Here is a 19,688-nt window from a genome sequence, read left to right as displayed (position 1 = left end):
GGCGTTCACTTGAGGAGTCATAGGTGAGTCATAGGTGGGTGGATACATGGAGGGGGGTTGCATGGCCAGCTGGAACTTTGCCCTACTTGTGTGCGCAACTTGATCATGACGTGTAACTGGGGGGAGCTGACTTTCGGTCTGGTAGGGAGGCCTTCAGTGTCAGGGCGACCAGCACGTCTGGTATTATCTGATATCTTAAGTCCGGGGATGTATTATCTGAAGCAAAGGTCGCTCATCACAAAGAGCCAGTGTGGGCATCTATTTCTTCGTTCATTGCGTGGGGGCCTTGAGCTTTCTATGGACGCGAGCTCCGCAAATCACTTAAACGGAGACAGAAAGGCTAGGCCCTATCTCTGCAGACGGGTTCTGTTTACCTCCTTCACCAGGCAGGAATGTGATTCTGCAGAGCAAGCAGATAACTGTTGTGCACAATACTGTCTTGGCACCCCGTGCTGGGCCCCTCTCGGCTTAGCCAAAAGTATGCGAGGTCAGGGATATGTAGCTGCAGCCCTCAGAGTGTCTGGAGGCATGAAACCTCAATTTGGGAACTGGCTGAGCCACAAAATGGAGAAATGGGTTCTTCCCGATATATTAAAAGTGCACAATGCAAACACATGGGCCACATGGGACTCAGTGCAAAATTAACGTTTCTTTTATGGAAGACTTGGTGACTGGCATCCTAATGTGGGACGTAAATGCAGAGGCATCATTATTGCGGCCATAGAGGGAAAATGCATGGGTGACATGCACGTACACTAAACGTTGGGGTACACGCAGGGGACATATTGGCCATGTAAAATTTCTTTTTTCTCATTCCCTCCTTGTCCCTTACTGTACCCTTCAGGACACATCTATTCTCATGAGACCGTATATTTGTTCATACAGCATCATTTGTTCATCTTTGATCCTTTGTATACGTGGATGTGGAACACAGGCAGTCGCACACAGGCCGCAAATGGCCGGGCCACACTGCAGACAGAGACAGCAGCCGAATATCATAAGCAGTATCATTCCTAGGAACGACAACACTTTCCATCCCCATGCCGATATTACACCCCAGAGCCAACTGGACCAAGTCCATGTGCCTGGGTCTTGATGTATATCGTGAGCAATCTTGTGGAGCCTTGTTATTGCTGCATACACAAATGGCGCGTTATTAGGTATGAAAACGCAGCAACTGGAGCCGATCACCCTACAGGCCCCGCCCCTATCCGCCAGGATGACGTCAAGAACAAGGCGGTTCTGAAGAACAACCAGTCGCATGGCAGACTGCTCCTGGGTCAAGTTCGCCAGGGCAGATGCAGTCTCATTCACAACTGCTTCCAGAGTCCTTGTTAACCTGCGTATGAGTTTACTGTTTTGGACGGGACCTATGAAGAAAAAGAATCCTTTGTTGAAATCTGTATATTGCTCCCAGGCTGTCTCAGTCTGATCAATCCCTGAGGCATCGGTCTCTCTCCTGTGTCTAACATGCTCTAGTCGTGAATCTCGATGATAATAGGATGGGGCCAGAAAGACGGGTGGCAGCAGGAACGCTATATAGCATGTCCCACCCCAGTCTAAGGGCAGATGTACATAGGCTGTCTGACCGCAAATGAAATAGGTATGGCGAGATGCTTTGAAAGAAGACTTTCCTTTATCATTAAACTCTACTACAGCATTACACTCGCTGTGTCCCATATGTACTGATCCTTTCTTTCTAACGCACAAATCACCTTTTACTGGTAGGACTGAAATAGACGGCGGACCCACATTTTGCATGGGATGAACATTCAGCATTATAAAGCTGAGGGAAGCATTTCCTTGCTCGTACTCTTCATTTTCTAGATCGGTCCCCTTCCTTTGGGGGAGTCCGTCTTCGTCTGGAAAACATACCTCATTCATTACTTTATTCAAGTTTCCCCATATCCAGTCACCCTGGTAAACTGTGGACTTTTTGTTGATTGATGTCATTAAGGCAAACCATGCTCTGCACGAACCATTGTGGGAGAACGGAAAAGGGAAGAGGGGCAGAACTCCCTTCATCTTTTGATAAGGTGGGAGTCGGCCACATATCCAGCAATCTGTCGCATTGCTGGTCTGATGAGAACGGTGCAACATCCGAATAAAAGTATTGTTGCGCAGGGCCAGTCGATATGACAGTTCATGGGGTGGCAGATCACTAAATGTATGCTCTACGGTGTCATTAATGGAAGAGTGTATATGTGAGGCAATAGGAGGAAAGAAAACATGTAATATGAAGCTGACACAGATTATAGTGATGCACAGAAGAGACAGAAGAATCAAAGATACTATACATCTACTACGTAATATCTTGCAGTATTTTTCTTTCATTTTGCTCTTTTTACTATTATTGTCCGCGATCTTATGCATGTCAGAAATCTTGTTTAACCGATTCACCACCTAGTGGACTTAATTGATCAAACGTAGTCTGGCTTTCTAGATCGTAATTTGGACCTGTACTCTTGCTGTGGAGTCTTTTCTAGCAGAGGGGGCTCAAAGTCTGTAATGTCTTTTTTCTTTACCAAAGTTCCAGAGTCTCCAAAGTACCGTTTACAATGATGGGCGTGAAGCCACCCTTTTCTCCCTTCGACTTTGATGGCTGTCCTTGTTGTTAGTAACACTAACTTCGGCGCCTTCCAACGCGGCTCAAGGGGGCTTGATCGATCAAAATTCCTGACGAGCACATAGTCCCCTGGGGCTATGGCGTGCTCCTTGACCTGGGTGTTGTCAGGGAAGGCGGCGGCAACCTGTGAACGACAAGAGAGTAGTGCAGACATCAAGGAAGCCAGGTAATCTGTAAGCATGTTACTGTCAACATCAGTTATTTTCTTAGGCATAGGCGTACCCCACATGTTCGGCGGTCTACCGAAAACCACTTCATATGGTGATAGGCCTGTTCTGGAATGGGCTACCATACGCATGTAAAAGAGGGCAACCGGCAAGGCTACCATCCAATCCACACCTTTTTCTGCACAGATCTTTCGTCTTTATTGTCTGATTATGTCTTTCTACAAGGCCTGCTGCTTCAGGGTGTCGCACACAATGGAACTTCCAGTTATATCCTAATAGAAGAGACCCTTGTTTTATTAATTCAGAAGAAAAAGGCTGACCATTGTCTGAGTAAACGACACGGGGCAATCCGTATCTAGGAAAGAATTCGCGCACCAATTGCCTGGCAGTTGTCACAGCAGTATAATCTGGGACTGGATACGCTTCTGTCCATCTAGTTAGTGCACACACAACTACCAGGACATACTTGTAACCTCTACATCTGTCCATTTGGATATAATCCATCTGGAGGACCTCAAAAGGGTGGTCAGGAGGATGAAATCCGCCTTGTTCCACCGGGATGCCTTTACCTGGATTGAACTGACAACAGATCATGCATGTTCTTACTTTTTGTTTCGCTGCTGCACGCAGGTGCTTGTTAAACCAGATATTCTGTAAGCTGTCCATCATTGCCTTCTCTCCCAAGTGTGCTGGACTATGTGCTGTGTTTATGATCACTTGTACCATTGAATCAGGAAGAAACCATGTTGCTTTGCCCTTAGTCATCCAACCTTGGTCAGTCTGGACCCCTCCTTGTTCAGTCAATTTCTTTATTTCATCTGAAGTGGCATGTGTCTGTATGTCGAGTACATCTTGAGAAGGATCCCTGACTGTCATACTTTTTGTCAGTAATGGTACCTCTGTCTTTGTCGTGTCTGTTGGCGTCTGGGCTGTAAGTTTAGCAGTTCGGTCTGCCAGGTCATTACCCTGGGAAATTGTGTCTGTAGCTTTGGTGTGTGCTTTGCATTTCAGGATGGCTATGGCTGCAGGTAAATGTATTGCTTCCAACAGGGCCTGAATAAGCGGGCCGTGCTGAATTTTGGCCCCATGAGAGGTCAAGAAACCTCTCTCCCTCCATAGTACTCCAAAATCATGAACTACGCCAAAAGCATATTGTGAATCTGTATAAATGTTCACTTTCAAGTGCTTAGCTCTTATGCAGGCTTGTGTCAGAGCGATGAGCTCTGCTGCTTGCGCTGACAGTATGTCTATTCTTTGTGTCTCTATGACTTCAGTAGCAGTGGTCACGGCATATGCTGCCACTAATTCTCCCGCCCTCGTCCTCATGCATGATCCATCCACATAGAGTGTTAGGTCAGGGTCTGGGAGTGCAACATCTGTCAGGTCTTGTCTTGGTTTCGTCACTATATGCATTATTTCCACACAGTCATGTGGTGCGGTGTCTACTGTACTTGAGGGCAAAAGTGTAGCAGGATTTAGTATGTTACATCGTCTGATCTCTATGTGTGGTTGAAATAACGTCAGTTCATATTCTGTCAGTCTCGCTATGGTCAAGTGTTGTGTCTGTGTCCTGTTCAAGAGAACTTCCACTGCATGCGGTACCTGTACTGTCAGGGGGTGTCCCAGCACTATCGAGTCACTTTGTCTTATGGCTAGGGCTGTTGCCGCAACCAATTTCAGGAATGCAGGCAGAGCCTGGGCCACTGGGTCCAGTGTACTAGAAAAATAAGCACAAGGCTTGTGTTTTCCTGCTTGATCTTGTGTGAGGACAGATAATGCTGTTCCATCCCGTTCAGTTACGAAAAGCATAAAGGGTTTGCTGTAACTAGGAGTCGCTAAAACTGGCGCTTGACATAAGGCTCTTTTTAATTCCTCAAATGCCAAGGAGTGTTCTTGTGTCCAAGGGAGGACAGTCGAAGACGCTGCCTCCTGTCTTGTCAACTGTATGAGTGGTTTGGCTAGATAGGCATACTGGGGAATCCACTGCCTGCAGTATGAAGTGAGGCCAATGAAGGCCCGCACTTCCTTTTGTGTCTTGGGCTGTGAAAGGTTAGAAATTAACTGAGTACGTTCTTGTGTCAGCTGTCTACCCCTCTTGGACAGCAAGTGTCCAAGGTACACCACTTGCTGTGCACAGAATTGTAACTTTGAAGGGGACACTTTGTGCCCCTTGTCTGCCAGAAAGTGTAAAACCGTCAGTGATGCATCTTCGCAGTCTGTTTCTGATCGTGCTGTAATGAGAATGTCATCTACGTACTGTATCAGTGCTGTGTTGGTAGGCATATTAATACTGTCCAGCTGTCTTTTTAACGCTTGACTGTAAACGCTAGGACTCTCTGTGAAGCCCTGTGGTGCTCTTGTGAATCTAAAACTGCGTCCTTTTAAACTGAATCCGAAAAGATATTGGCAGTCTGGATGAATTGGAACGCTGAAAAAGGCATTCTTCAAGTCAATGACTGTAAAGAACGTTGCCTCAGAATCAATAGCAGTCAGTAAAGAAGAAATGTCTGGGACCACTGGGTATTGTGGGACTACGCATTTATTTAATTCTCGAAGGTCAACAACGAGTCTATAAACTGGTGGTGCATTAGGGTCTGATCGTTTAAGGATAGGAAGGACAGGTGAGTTACACACATTCGAGCCAGTCTCCACCACCACCCCTTGTGCAATGAGTTCGTCAATAATTTTTAATAAGGCCACTTCGGCATCAGGTGGTATTTTGTATTGTCGTATACGTGGTAGTACTACTCCTGCTTTGAGAGTGACCCGGTGTGGTGTTATGTTCATGTAACCTACGTCAGTCGGACCTTGTGCCCATAGGTGCTGTGGTACATTCTGGAATCTGTGGTCAAAATCTGTCAACACATAATGACCCTTAAAATCACGTAAGAACAGTCGCACTCCCTCCGGAGAACAACAGATAACTGCTCCTAGTTCTTTTAATGTCTTTATACCAAGTACGTTTTCTGGACATGATTTAGTAAGTAGCAAGTCTGTGGTACGTGACAGTGGACCAACCCCGAGGGAGACTGGTTTCGATACTTCATTAATAATAGGCTTTCCTGAAAATCCCAGGGAAATATTCTGTGAGCCCGAGAGAGGTGCCCCTGGAACCTCGTCATGGCTGATGGTAGTTCTGCTCGCCCCTGTGTCAATCAGAAACTTTCTGTCCTGTCCCAGTACACGACCATGTACATAGGGACCTTCTTGATCTACAGGAACCTGAATAAGGGGAAAGCCATCTTCCCTCTCACGGCTGTTTCATGAGAATGATTGGTATTCTGGATAGTCTGACTGCGTGTTCTGATACATTTGTGGTGTGGCATGAACAGGCGGTGGTGGGGGTGGAAAAGTCGCTATTGTCTGTTGTGTGCTCTGTTGGGTGCTATTTTGCCTAGGAGTGTGTGGTCGTTCTTTTGTTTTGCCTGTAGCTATATTGTGTTTCAGGACAGCACATTCCTTTACATAGTGACCTGGTTGTTTGCAATAATTACAGTTCCCCTTGACAGGTGTCGTGCCATTTTTGTTCGTGTTTGCCGGTACCGTTTGGGCAACCAGCACCTTCATTTTTGTCTCTTTCATGTGTCTCTTTTCCTGATCCTGCTCTTCTCTAATCCTGTTCTGGTGATATTGTAGCATCTGCAACATTTGTGAAGGGCTGTTTGCTTGCCAAGTACTCTCAACCTTCAGTACTCTATTCTTGATCTGGGGTAGGGAATTCTCTACTAATTTGCTCACGAAAAGATGGGGATATGATTCGCTACCAGGCTTAAGGCCACTATTAATAGCAAAGCATTTCTCGAATCTAGAATAGAAATCGCTTGTGTCCTCTTCTTGTTTTTGTTTACAGGCTGAAATAGCATCCCAGTCTTCCTTTTTAGTAGTCAATAGTCTCGGCAAAACCTGTATTAGGAGTTCAGGTAGTTCTTTAGCTTTGTCACCAAGACCAACCCCCGGGGCTCTGCCTTTATCCTCTGTTTCCAATGCTTCCCAGCTTAACTTTTTCTCTCCCACCTCCCAGCCTTTTTCCTTAAGCTTTTCATAAATGCCTGCTGGCAATAGTACTTTCAATAGTTTCAGAATGTCAGCGTACGTATAATCACCGATGCGGAGAATGTCTTTTAATTCTCGGTGAAACCCCCCCCCCCCGGGTCTTTATCATGGGAGGGCAACATCTTTTTCATTTCCAGTATTTCTAATTTCGTCAAGGGGGTGTAAACATACACCCGTTGAAGCTCATTGTTTGCATTTTTGACGGGATGTACCTCTCATAGGGGGTTCTGTCTGTCTACGTATAGGTGCTTTCTGTCGTGGTGTGGGACGGGAAGCATGCATGTGGTCAGAAAATGTAAGTACTTATATCGTTGATCCAGGATGACGTTAATTAATTCAGTACCCAGACCTGTCCATCTGTCTAGAACTATGTCGTCCAGGAATTTATACAATTGACCGGGATCGGAATATTGATTCTCATACAACGTTATTAAATGTTGGACCATGTAAATACCGGCCAAACGCTGTTCGTTCGGCGGGAGGCTCAAGAACGTTTGGGCCACTATATCATTGTTATATATATTAGAATTGGACACCCACTGGGTGGCTGACCGGGCCAACTCCATTTCGTGTGGGGTGTGAGATCGCTCGTTCTTTATTCGTCGGTCCAGGGCTTTTTCAGTAGCTTGGAATAGATTTTCAAGGGAATATCTTTCTTTTATAGCCGGCCCCTGTTTACGGTAGTTGAGGCACTTGGGCCTGTCAAACCGTCGTGCATTACCTACATAATTTATCCTGTCCTTCTCCTCGTCTACCTCTTCCGTTGATGACTCACCCTTCTCGTCAGGCTCTACTTTGTGTGTTGCTATTATTTCCTTTCGTATTTTGTTCATCATACTATCTGTCTGTCCCGTTTTATCATGCCGACCGGCATCTATGTGATCACTCCATTCTATCAAACCAGGCTCTACATCCCCATCTCCTTCGTCTTTTTCCCTGATCAGGCAGTTAATAATAAAACGGAGGATGTAGTTCTTAACCCCCACCTTTCTGTTTTGCATGGCCTGTGCTATACTCTCGGGTCCCTCCCCCGTCCTAATGAAACGGTATATTTTATCTAGGTGGTCTTTCATATCTGGTAGTTTGTCCAAATATGCGACGGCCTGTCTTAGTCTTAGTGAAATCACGAGCATTGAGCCCTTTCCTGGTTCTGGATCGTATATACAGTGGGGGATTGCAACATCTATAGTAGGCCCCCCTCCCCCTACGTCCCCGGGCCCCTGGTCGTCTTTCACGAGCTGCTGGAGCTGTTGGAGCTGTTCCGCTGGTGGGGGCGGAGGGAAATCTGCGTTTGCGCAGTCCGGTGGGGACTCTTCTAGATAGGAGGAAATAAACGCCTCGGATGCTGTCGGCTTTATTCTACGTACTCTATAGGGTACAGGTGGTGGCGTTCGCGATCTACGGGGTGTTTCTGAGGGGGTCACTCTAGCTAGTTCTTCTGAGAGGACGGGATAAATACCAGTAACGACGGCATTTCTTTCTCTATCAGCCTGTTCTGCTTTGACCCGTTCCCCCTCCTCCCGCAGTTCTTTTTCTTTGGCTTTTTCCGCTGCTTGTTTAGTTCTCTCTGCTTGGTTGAATTCTTTCTCTGTTCTCCTATGTGCTTCTTTGCGCCATAACTCAATGGCATCTTTCTGAGAGGGTCTTGATTTCTTTTCCCATAGCGCTTCCTCTACTCTCATAATGCATTCAGAATCCCACGTTCCCGAGACAGGCCATCTGTACTTCTCCTCTAAATCCTTTGTGTAATCTACCCATAGGTCTAAATACAATATGGCATCTAGCCCATGTTTATTATACATATAATGGCCAGGTGTGTCTCTAGGCGGGATGTTAACTGGCTCTTCTAGTATACCTTTTCTGGTCCCTATCTGACGTAATTTTGAAAACAGTGGCATGTTGAAACCAACTTAATGAAAACACAATACACACCAAAATAGTCTGACTGAAATAATCATTAACACTAAAACACTAAAACACTAAAACACTAAAACAGATACAGTTTAACTCTATGTACTTGAAAACAGTTAACTTTATGCACTGGAATACAGCACAACCATACCGGTCTCGTAAATGAGACACGTCTTTACCGTGTTCAGGCAAATGAACCCGTCTTTACCGTGTTCAAGTAAATGAACCCGTCTTTACCGTGTTCATGTAAATGAACCCGTCTTTATCTTTATGCGTTCCCAATAGTAGTACTCACCGGGAAGCAGAACTTGAAGGCCTCGGATACTTGATACTGCGCATGCGCGGAGCAGGTGGACCTCTGGAAACCTCGGACCTTGCTCTCTCACGGGTTGGGCTCTGGTTGGTATGATCCGCGATCCTCACCGCCTCGTGTGGATGCCTGGTCGCAGTCCGTCCTCCTCCGTGGGCCTGAGGGAGTAAGCGGGAAGTCCCGCTGGCGTGTACACTTTGAAGTCCGTCACGGCTGTAGTAGGGGGCAAGGGCTGGACCTACATCTCCGGCGCGTGGGGAAGGGGATTTGTCCCAATTCGGGCGCCAGATTTATGTGGTAAATAAAGTATTACCCTGTCATAATTTCTATAAATAAACAAAGGGTCATGCATAAAATGAGAGGCAGAGTCCGTGATGTCCGATTCAAAAGGGCTTTATTTCAATAACTCGAGTTAGGGGAGAATCGGTTCCATCACCACGAAGGTTCAGGAAGGGTCTTCTAAACTTTATTCACAGAGTACAATATTTATACATTCAATTTCGCACATAGGGAGGAGCGCTCCAGGCAGAGCAAGAGAAAGAGAGATAAGAACATGTGGGCGTGCATGAGGGCGTACATGTGGGCGTTCACTTGAGGAGTCATAGGTGAGTCATAGGTGGGTGGATACATGAAGGGGGGTTGCATGGCCAGCTGGAACTTTGCCCTACTTGTGTGCGCAACTTGATCATGACGTGCAACTGACGTGTAACTGGGGGGAGCTGACTTTCGGTCTGGTAGGGAGGCCTTCAGTGTCAGGGCGACCAGCACGTCTGGTATTATCTGATATCTTAAGTCCGGGGATGTATTATCTGAAGCAAAGGTCGCTCATCACAAAGAACCAGTGTGGGCATCTATTTCTTCGTTCATTGCGTGGGAGCCTTGAGCTTTCTATGGACGCGAGCTCCGCAAATCACTTAAACGGAGACAGAAAGGCTAGGCCCTATCTCTGCAGACGGGTTCTGTTTACCTCCTTCACCAGGCAGGAATGTGATTCTGCAGAGCAAGCAGATAACTGTTGTGCACAATACTGTCTTGGCACCCCGTGCTGGGCCCCTCTCGGCTTAGCCAAAAGTATGCGAGGTCAGGGATACGTAGCTGCAGCCCTCAGAGTGTCTGGAGGCATGAAACCTCAATTTGGGGACTGGCTGAGCCACAAAATGGAGAAATGGGTTCTTCGCGATATATTAAAAGTGCACAATGCAAACACATGGGCCACATGGGACTCAGTGCAAAATTAACGTTTCTTTTATGGAAGACTTGGTGACTGGCATCCTAATGTGGGACGTAAATGCAGAGGCATCATTATTGCGGCCATAGAGGGAAAATGCGTGGGTGACATGCATGTACACTAAACGTTGGGGTACACGCAGGGGACATATTGGCCATGTAAAATTTATTTTTTCTCACCATCCAGCAGCTCCCCTAAACTTAAAAAAAAGGTACTCCACATGTGTGGGCAGGCATGTTGCACGGGACAGGAATGACGAAAACCACACCCACGTGAAGTAATACTTTTAGGAATCAAACTATCTGAAATTTCCCATAGAGATGGCTCCAGTGCTAGAGCCTCGGGTTTACTGGTACCCAGAGGTTCATATTTACAATGGATATTATTGATAACCAGAGATCCCAGATGTAGGAAAGTAGAATCTGCTACTTATGGTTAACCCCAGTTTTGCTTCATGTTATACTGTTTTTGACTAGAGCGACTGGGATACTGCTAGTCAGGACCTCAGTCTATCTGCTTTCTCCCTAAACTGTTATGTCATGTACTTAGGCACACTCCAGATTGGATACTGGGGCACTCTTGTCAGTCCCTAGTATATGGTACCCATGTACCCAGGGCATAGGTACCCTAGAGGCCCCCATGGGCTGAAGCATGTATTCTGCCACCCATGAGAGACCATGCAAAATGGAACTACAGGTCTGCCACTGCAGCCTGTGTAAGTTGGTGCTTGCACCACTTACTTTATAGGTTTACTATGTCTAAGGGTCACTGCACTAGTTGAAACCTATAAGTCACCCCTCTAGCAGGCCTTTACAATCCTGAGGGCAGGGTGCTTGGTTCTAAGTGAGAGGATTCCACTGCTTGAGCAGAACACCCCTGCAGCGTACGAAGTCCATTCTCCTGGGTTGTCAGTGTATCAGCCATTTACGACATATAGAGTGGCATTATGCGACCGTGTACTGACCAACTCTAAAACGGCTGAAAGTAACCCTATCGTGTTTGCTGTCAAACATTGTGGAATCATATCCCCACCCCAGTAACTGGTGTGGGAGGTAGGATTCCAGCCCTCAGAAGCGAGCGTTGTTGGGTCCCTGGTGTTCCCAGTACCAGCCTTCTAGTCCTGGGCAGTACAAAATGGTTGCTGCCGACCAGACACACATTTCTGCCCTCCTGCTGCTGAGCCAAGCTCGAGCAGAGGAAGGTAGAACAATAGGCATCCTGTCACAGGGAGGTGTGACCACCCCCCAGACAGAATTTAGTGTATTAGGGCTGTGTGGAGAAGCTTGTCAGCGACCGAAAGTCTGCATGAGGGGCACATTTGATGTCCCTGTGCATAGTCCATTTCAAACTAATCCTGGGAGCCATTGGCTCCTGCTCTGGCACAAACTGGACAAAGGACATGGGAGTAACCTCCCCACTGTCCATACCCTCCCTTGGGAGGGTCCCCTGAAACTGCCCAACCCTCTCCTGTGGGTACAAAAGGGCTTATCTGGCTGTAGGACCCTAGATTTGACGTGGACAAGATTCTGAACCAGAAACCACTGAACTTCTACAGTCTGAACACTTTGGACCTCGCTGGACTTAATTTAGGCCTGACTTCATCTCCCACTCCGTCTAAAGCATCGTCTGTGCCCATGCACCATACAGGCTCTGTGCAGGACCTGTGGAGCATCAAGGACAACCAAAGACATCTCCCTTGGAGTGACAGAGTCACTCCCCTGCAACTGCAGGTACCACATTTTGATAGACCAGTCTCCTGCTCCTGAGCTCCTATGGACCTCAAAGGCTTCAGCAACACAGGAGGTGGGTTTATACATCTCAAAAGGTCCGAGCTGACCTCTCACCAAGTTCGAGGTCAGAATCCCTCGTGGAGGCTGCAATACTCGTACCCCTGTGCCCCACATTCATTTGCAAGTGCATATGCTTGGTGGCATTTCCCAAACAAGTGCCTTGGGCTCTGTGTAGCCCAAACCTCTGACACCATTTCCTACAAAGAACTCTGGCCTCCTCGCACCGTTTACTCCGCGGCTGCTGCTTTGTGAACCTACTTGAGATCCCCTCCCGACTCTTGTGCCTCTGGCCTGTGGGTCTTCTTAAGGGTCAGCACTGCTTTTCTTGGGCTCCCTTGATTGCTCCAGGCTTGCCCCTGTGTTTGGTGAGTTTGCTAGGCCTTTCTGGTTTGAACCGTAACCTTTCTTGACCTTCGTGTGTTGCTATTGCCAAGGCTTGTTGGTTCTCCCGCCGGACACCGACCCCTCAGCACTCTGCATCCTTCATGGGGCAGCTTACAGCTGGCTCCTGGTCATCCTCAACATCTCCTGGTCCCTGTAGCTGCAGAGTCAAAAACCCACTCAGTGCACCTGAAGCACCTGCCATCGGTGGGCATTCGTCTACCGAGCCCCTTGTCCCTCCTGAATAACCCAGACTCTGTCCCCTCTGCTTTCAGGTATTCTTCAAAAAGAATCCACCTTTGGATTCCATCGGACACTTCTCTCTTGCCCAGCAGTGGCTCTTCTTTGAAGTCCTCCATAAAGATCGATGGCGGTTTCTGATGCTACTTCAGACCGATGCACCTGGCTTCCCTGGGATTGGTAACTGTGGTCCTACAGTATCCATGGGTGGGGTGGCTCTCCAAACTCCTTACTTGCACATGGTTTCTTCGAAGTCCATTGGGAAGGGTCCTTAAATTTTAAGGGCCATATGTATCAAGCAAATACGCATTCGCAAACGCCGAAATTCGCAGAATTTGAGCGTTTGCGAATGCGAATTTGTTAAATGGTATGTATTAAGGAAAATCTGGTGCAAAACAAGGAATCGCAAATTTTGCGATTCCTTAAATGCAATGTATGAAGCAAAAAAAAATGCAAATTGTCCGTAAGGAATCGCAAATTACCACCAACTTCAAGTTGGTGGTAAGTTGCGAATTCCTTGAAAAATGCACTTTTTTGCATTTTTATAACTGCCATGTGACGCACATACATGCCCGTAGGGGAAATATGTGCGCCACATGTGCACCCATGCTTATTTCAGGGGTGCAACAGGGTGTCCTTTGGACACCCCTGCACCCTTGAAATTATTCTCAATTTGCGATTCTCAAATTGCGAATCGCAAATTGAGAATAACTCCCCATTAATTCCTATGGGCCTCCTGGCCCATAGAAATGAATGGGAAAGTATTCCTTAATTGCGATTCGCAATTTGCTAATCGCAATTAAGGAATACTAAGAATTCGCAAAAAAATTGCGAATTTGTACATACATCCCAATTTGCGATTCTGAAAAAGCGATTTCTAAAGAATTGCTATTTCAGAATCGCAATTCAGGTTGATGATACATATGGCCCTAAAACTTTAACCGTGACTGCCCCATAGAATAGTATGGAGCATGCTGTTGTGTTCCTACACTGCGCCCGTCCTCCGAGGTGTCCCTACTTACTTACCTTGGGTGGTTCCTTCTGGTCCAAACAATTCTACATCCTGTAGACACTGCATTGACTCAAGTCGTGGTTCTTATACCACTATTTTAGGTATGGTCTGGTCTCCCCCTGCAGCTCACTGTGTATTAGTGCTATTTACTATTGTTTCTATGGCACAGTATTGTGTTCTTCGTGAGTATCTTCATGGAGAAGATACTGTGTCGTACTAGAGAGTGTTATATTAATAAATGCATATTTTTATAACTACTGAGTAGTTCTCCTTTCATTTAACCAATACTATATAGTTGCATTCTGGTAAAACAAGCTGCTTAACATTCCTTCAAGACTAAGCCTGAAGGGTGCTCTCCACAGCTACCACTTAGATAGATTTCAAGGTTATCTTTGACCTCTTAATTCACCATAAGGGTTGATTGGACTGGTGCTAGGTGCCCACTTTAATTAGTGGACAGCATATACAAGGCCAACTTCTCACACCGGAGAACCCAGGGAGGTGTGGCTGCCACGGATACCCTTTCCTCCCAATTTCTCCTACCTAGAATGCCCTGAAAATGTAAAAGTGTGGATAAAAGCACAATTTCCTCACAGTTAAATAATTAAAATAACAATTTGCCATTTGGGCTGTGGGTGGGCTGGCACATCGCAACCGTTCGACGCACAGACACTTGTGAAAACGTCATCATGACTTGTACGACTACCGCTAAATTGTTGCCCAGAATCCCTGCTAATTCTTCACATTTATGTGGTGAATAAGACCTGAATTTGGAGACAGCGGCAAAAGTGCCACCATTCTATGTTCCCACACTCCTGATAAAAAACATTACCCCTCGTGAGTGAGTAATCATATGTAAGGGGCAAAAATGGTCCAAATAAGCCACCATGTCATGGAGATTTTCAAGAATTCGGTTGCAGCAATTTTCCATGGGTGGTCCCAGTTGCATCTGCAATCTCTTCCAAAGTTACGAAAGTCCCTGAAGTCCTGGATATTCGGCAAATCAGCTGGGCGCTACCTGTGGCTGGATAACCTCTTGGGTGGCAAGAAGTGCATTACAAATCTGCTGATATATTGATTGAGGAACCCCAACTAACCTCAGACATTTTTAAACAACTGAGGCACAGCAAATGCAAGAAATTTGACTTGCATGAAACTAACAAGATACTATTACCCAAAATGCCCTGCAATCGTTGAACTAAGGTTACAAATAAAAAAATCATATTTATGTGTCGAAAATAATGTCAGGGTTCTTTTTAATTTCAGTATGCATTCAGCAGGGCAACTGCATGTTATTCCCCGGGCCCTTTGTAATTTCTGAAATAGTTTGAAGTGAAACGAAAAAAAAAACAAATTGCAAAAATACTAAAAGAAATAATATTATCGAGGACTTGATTTAGATCTCGGCGGATGGATTACTCTTTCACAAGGATGACGGATATCCCATCAGCCGAAATATAAATCCAATATGATATAATGGGATTTACATTTTGGCGGATTGGATACTATGGGATTTACATTTTGGCGGATTGGATATCCATCACCGTTGAGACAGAGTAATCCATTCGCCAAGATCTAAATCAGCCCATAAATAAAAATTAAAGAGTTTGAATACATGCATGGTGTTCAATGAACAGAGCATTGACTCCAAATATTACATGAATTCAACAGAAGCATTGATGAATAATGACAACGTACCTAAAAGTTGTACAATAGGATGAAATGTATGTCTTATGTAGCAAGAACTTGAGGATAATTGTAATGCAACATCAGAAACATATCAAGAGCTGGTGAAGGAATAGGACCAACTATAATTAATTAATTAATTAATTGTGGGTTTGTAATACGCTAGAATCGACTCCCGAAGGAGTATCTCTGCGCAGTAGACCGCTGGGGAACCCGTCCTGGCTTTCCAGTGAGATGGTCCCTACTGGGTATCTCCAAGGTGAAACCAGGCATCCCCGGCGTATGTGGGGGGCCGTTGTGGAGATGAGGCAAGCTAATGCCCAGAGTTGCTGAGTGTGATCTCTGGTTAGAGTAGGCACCAAGGTGAGAATTATCGAGTCTGCTGACCCTGGTACACGACCCTGCCGGGTCGGGAATTGAACCCTGGTCCCGGGCCGTCCTCTGCTCTCGGGTCTGCCGCCTTTAACCAGTGAGCCACACCACTCCACACCAGTGAGCCACACCAGTCCACAATAAGGACGAGACTTCACTGCTGCAGTCAACATTTTCACAATCATCAAGGACTTCACCACTACAGCAGCTATCTCCAGGAACATCACGCCAATCCAAACACTGGCCAATGACCTCTTATACTTTCTTGGCAGCAAGGTCATAGCCATCTACAGCAACTTCCGACCCCATCGATCTTGCAATAAGTCTCCCAGTATCAGCCAAAGACAAGACCTTGACCAGAGGGAACACCATCACCACAGAGTAAAGCATATAAATCATGAAGACCATCCACTCCGGGACCCTGTCAAGCCCTTGTCCCCTGCCACGCCTTTGAAAGAAGTTCAGCCCCATCAGCCAAGCTCTCACTCTTTACATCGACACCTCCATTCACATAACCATTTTTCCAGATATCTGGAAACCTGACAGCCCGCATCAAACTGTTCAACAGGAGACAAGTGGACTACACGGGACAGCTCGTTATCAATAAATATATTGCCACATCACATATAATTCATAGCAAGCTTGTATACCTCATTCATACCTATTCCTACAGTCCTGTTATGTCGAGTTAAACATCTTATTATATGTACCTGCTTCACAACTGACCAGGTTTACTTCCAAAGTTTTCTAAAACTCATGACATCACACTATGACACTATTAATTCTAATATGACATAGCTACCATTCATCACAAACATTTATACAATCATAAGTACATTTCCACAACCTGTAAGTTATTCACTGAAATCTGCACACACGCGTATGATTTGATAACTGTGCTGACACATTTCGCCATGCCATGCCAGTATGACTTTCACTTTAAGGTCATTCAGACTAACTAATTTTCCCTGCCTGAAGACACATTGACTTACATTGGTTGATGGAAAGTATGACAGGTTCCAGGTTCTAAAATAGCCATGCAGGTTTCTCGCGAATGTGTATTTGTGGTGTTGGGAAGCAGTCTGCTGACGAGACAACTAATGCCAGCTCCTTCAATGACTATTACCCATGCATGTCTACATAGGAGAAATACATCTCACGGCAGACGAGGCACACAAACTAGGGGAGCCAGTGCCGATATGCCTCCAGTCGGCCCAGCATTATCCGGCAGACAGGAGCCCAATCTGCACTGCATATCTGCGGTCTCGGCTGCCCCTCCTGTCTGCTCTGTGCTGGCAGGCAGCTGCCTCTGTTACACTTTCCACACAGCTCCATTCTTCCAGAATACAGCGGAGACAGAGAGAGGCATAAAAGGTAACACTGGACAAAAGACAATGCGAATCAACTGCATCCATCTTGAAGTGGCTGATCTCAGTCCTTAAACAAAAAGTATCAACAAGAGAGAGAGGGCATGAGTGGACACTCCTATACCCCTGTCAGTATATCATAAACAACTTAGGAGTGACTCAGTGAGAAAGAAAAATATATTTAAATATGTGTTAATCTATTTTACCCCCCACCAAAAAACGGTGAACCAGCTTAAGGAAACACCGACAATAGGCAACCTTCGCCCTTGTGTGTTTAAAGAAAAAGAGAAAGACAAGTCTTTCTCTTTATAAAAGGACCCTCAGTCACCACTAACTGGTGACATGCTTCATCATTGGGTCCCCGCCGGGGTGGCCGAGTGCCCCCCTAGCGTGCTACAACGCCTGAATTACAGTGGAGCGGGATGGTGATGTGTGTAACCTCCGGGCTGACGGCATCCCTGATTGTAGGTACTAGGCGGGGAGTTGCGTGTGCACAAATTTGACACGGCGTGAAGGTATCCCGCGCCGTCTCAACCCAGGGAAAGAGCACTTTTCTCTCGATACGTATTTTTTGCTCCTGTGAATTTCAGTGAGCTGCCACGGGTAATAACCGTGAGTAACACTGTTATGAAATTTTCCTTTTCACACTAAAAGCATCACGGGAGGGTGCGCCTTAGCGCACGCACACCACTGGAGTGCTATCTGTAAAGGTCCTGATGAATGCTGAGCGATTTTGCATAATTAACAGCAGAAACATGTTGACCGACTATTTTATTTAAGGACACAGGTTTCCTAATATAGAACCTAGTTTTGTCCGTTTACACTGTTTTTAACCTAATACGGGTTGGCCTGTATTAAAAATTTTGTATAGGCCTCAACCTTGTATTTTTTAACTTTGCACTCACAGTTATACTCACATTTCAGTTAGAGCACTGTTACACACATCACCATCCCGCTCCGATGTAATTCAGGCGTTGTAGCACGCTGGGGGGCACTCGGCCACCCCGGCGGGGACCCAATGATAATAATAATAATAATACTAGTATTTATAAAGCGCGAACAGCTGCCTCAACAAGGAGGCGTCCCGGCGCTGTGAGGGCTTGGCAGGAAAGCTTGCTGGGAGTCTGCGGCTTAGAGAGGCACCGAGAACAGCCATGACTTAAGCTGTCTCCTAAAGCTTGTTTCTGATTGGGCCTTTCGCAGCTCAGGAGGTAGGGAATTCCAGAGACGGGTCACGTTGGCTGAAAAGGTCCGGCCACCCAATCTAGCCCTTTTGACTCGCGGCACACTCAATAGCACCTGATCATTTGAACGAAGGGAGCGGGTCTGTGTGTATCTGGGCAGACGGGCTCTCAAATAATTAGGGCAGGTGCCGTAGAGGGACCTGTAGGCCAGAGTAAGAGTTTTACATTTTATTCTACTGGCAATCGGGAGCCAATGTAAGGCCCGAAGATGGGGGGAAATGTGCTCTTTAAAAGGAACATGCTTAAGCAGCCTGGCTGCCGTATTTTGCACCGTCTGCAGCCTTTGGACCAAGTATTTTGGGAGACCGCTATATAGGCCGTTAGCATAATCCAGTCTCGAAGTGATGGTGGCATGGATCACGGTTTTCCGGCAGGATTCAGGCAAAAGTTTCAGGACTGGGCGGAGATTCCTCATTTTGCTCAGGCAGCAACCTGTGACCTGATGGATCTGGGGCACAAAAGAGAGATTTTCGTCCCACTTGACCCCCAGATTTTTAGCCCACTGGGTGGGGGGAGGTGGAGTACCCATCTCAGTAGGCCACCAGAGCTCAGCTGGAGGGTGACTGCCTTTGCCAAAGAAGATCACTTCCGTTTTTCCCGGATTCAGTTTCAGCTTATTAGTATTCATCCAGGATGCCACATCCTGAAGGCACCCCTTAAAATTTGCAAATGCCGCTTCTGAAACCTCAGAGTAGGGAAAAACCAACTGGGTGTCATCAGCATAAGATATTGCGGTGACTCCCCAGTTGGCAATGAGAGAGAAAAGAGGGGCAAGATAAACGTTAAACAAAAGGGAGCTTAGGGCAGATCCTTGCGGGACCCCGCATCTCAGCGGCTTACGCTTTGAGTCACATGTGCCTAGAGTGACCCTCTGCGTTCGGTTTGACAAGTAGGACTGCATCCAACCGAGTGCCTGATCTTGTAGACCAATTTCTGCCAGACGTTGGATCATCCTAGCATGATCCACCGTATCAAACGCGGCCGAGAGATCCAGGAGCATCAGCATAGCCGAGTCTCCTGAATCTAACGACCACCTCAAAGAATCAGCCACCTCAATCAGCGCTGTCTCCGTGCTGAAGCCGGGTCTGAACCCAGACTGAGTCTCATGAAGGATGTTATTAGATTCGACATGAGCATTCAGCTGGCGCTGAATTAGTTTTTCCAGCATTTTCCCGGGAGCTGCCAGCAGAGAGATAGGACGGAGGTTAGTTAAGTCCTCCGCATCCCCGTTTGGCTTCTTCTTCAGTGGAAGGAGCGTCGCATGCTTCCAACTCTCCGGAAATTCCCCAGTGTCTATGGAT

Source organism: Lissotriton vulgaris, chromosome 9 (genome assembly GCF_964263255.1).
Source record: "Lissotriton vulgaris chromosome 9, aLisVul1.2, whole genome shotgun sequence".
In the NCBI taxonomy this organism is placed as follows: domain Eukaryota; kingdom Metazoa; phylum Chordata; class Amphibia; order Caudata; family Salamandridae; genus Lissotriton; species Lissotriton vulgaris.
This window is presented reverse-complemented; position numbering follows the sequence as displayed.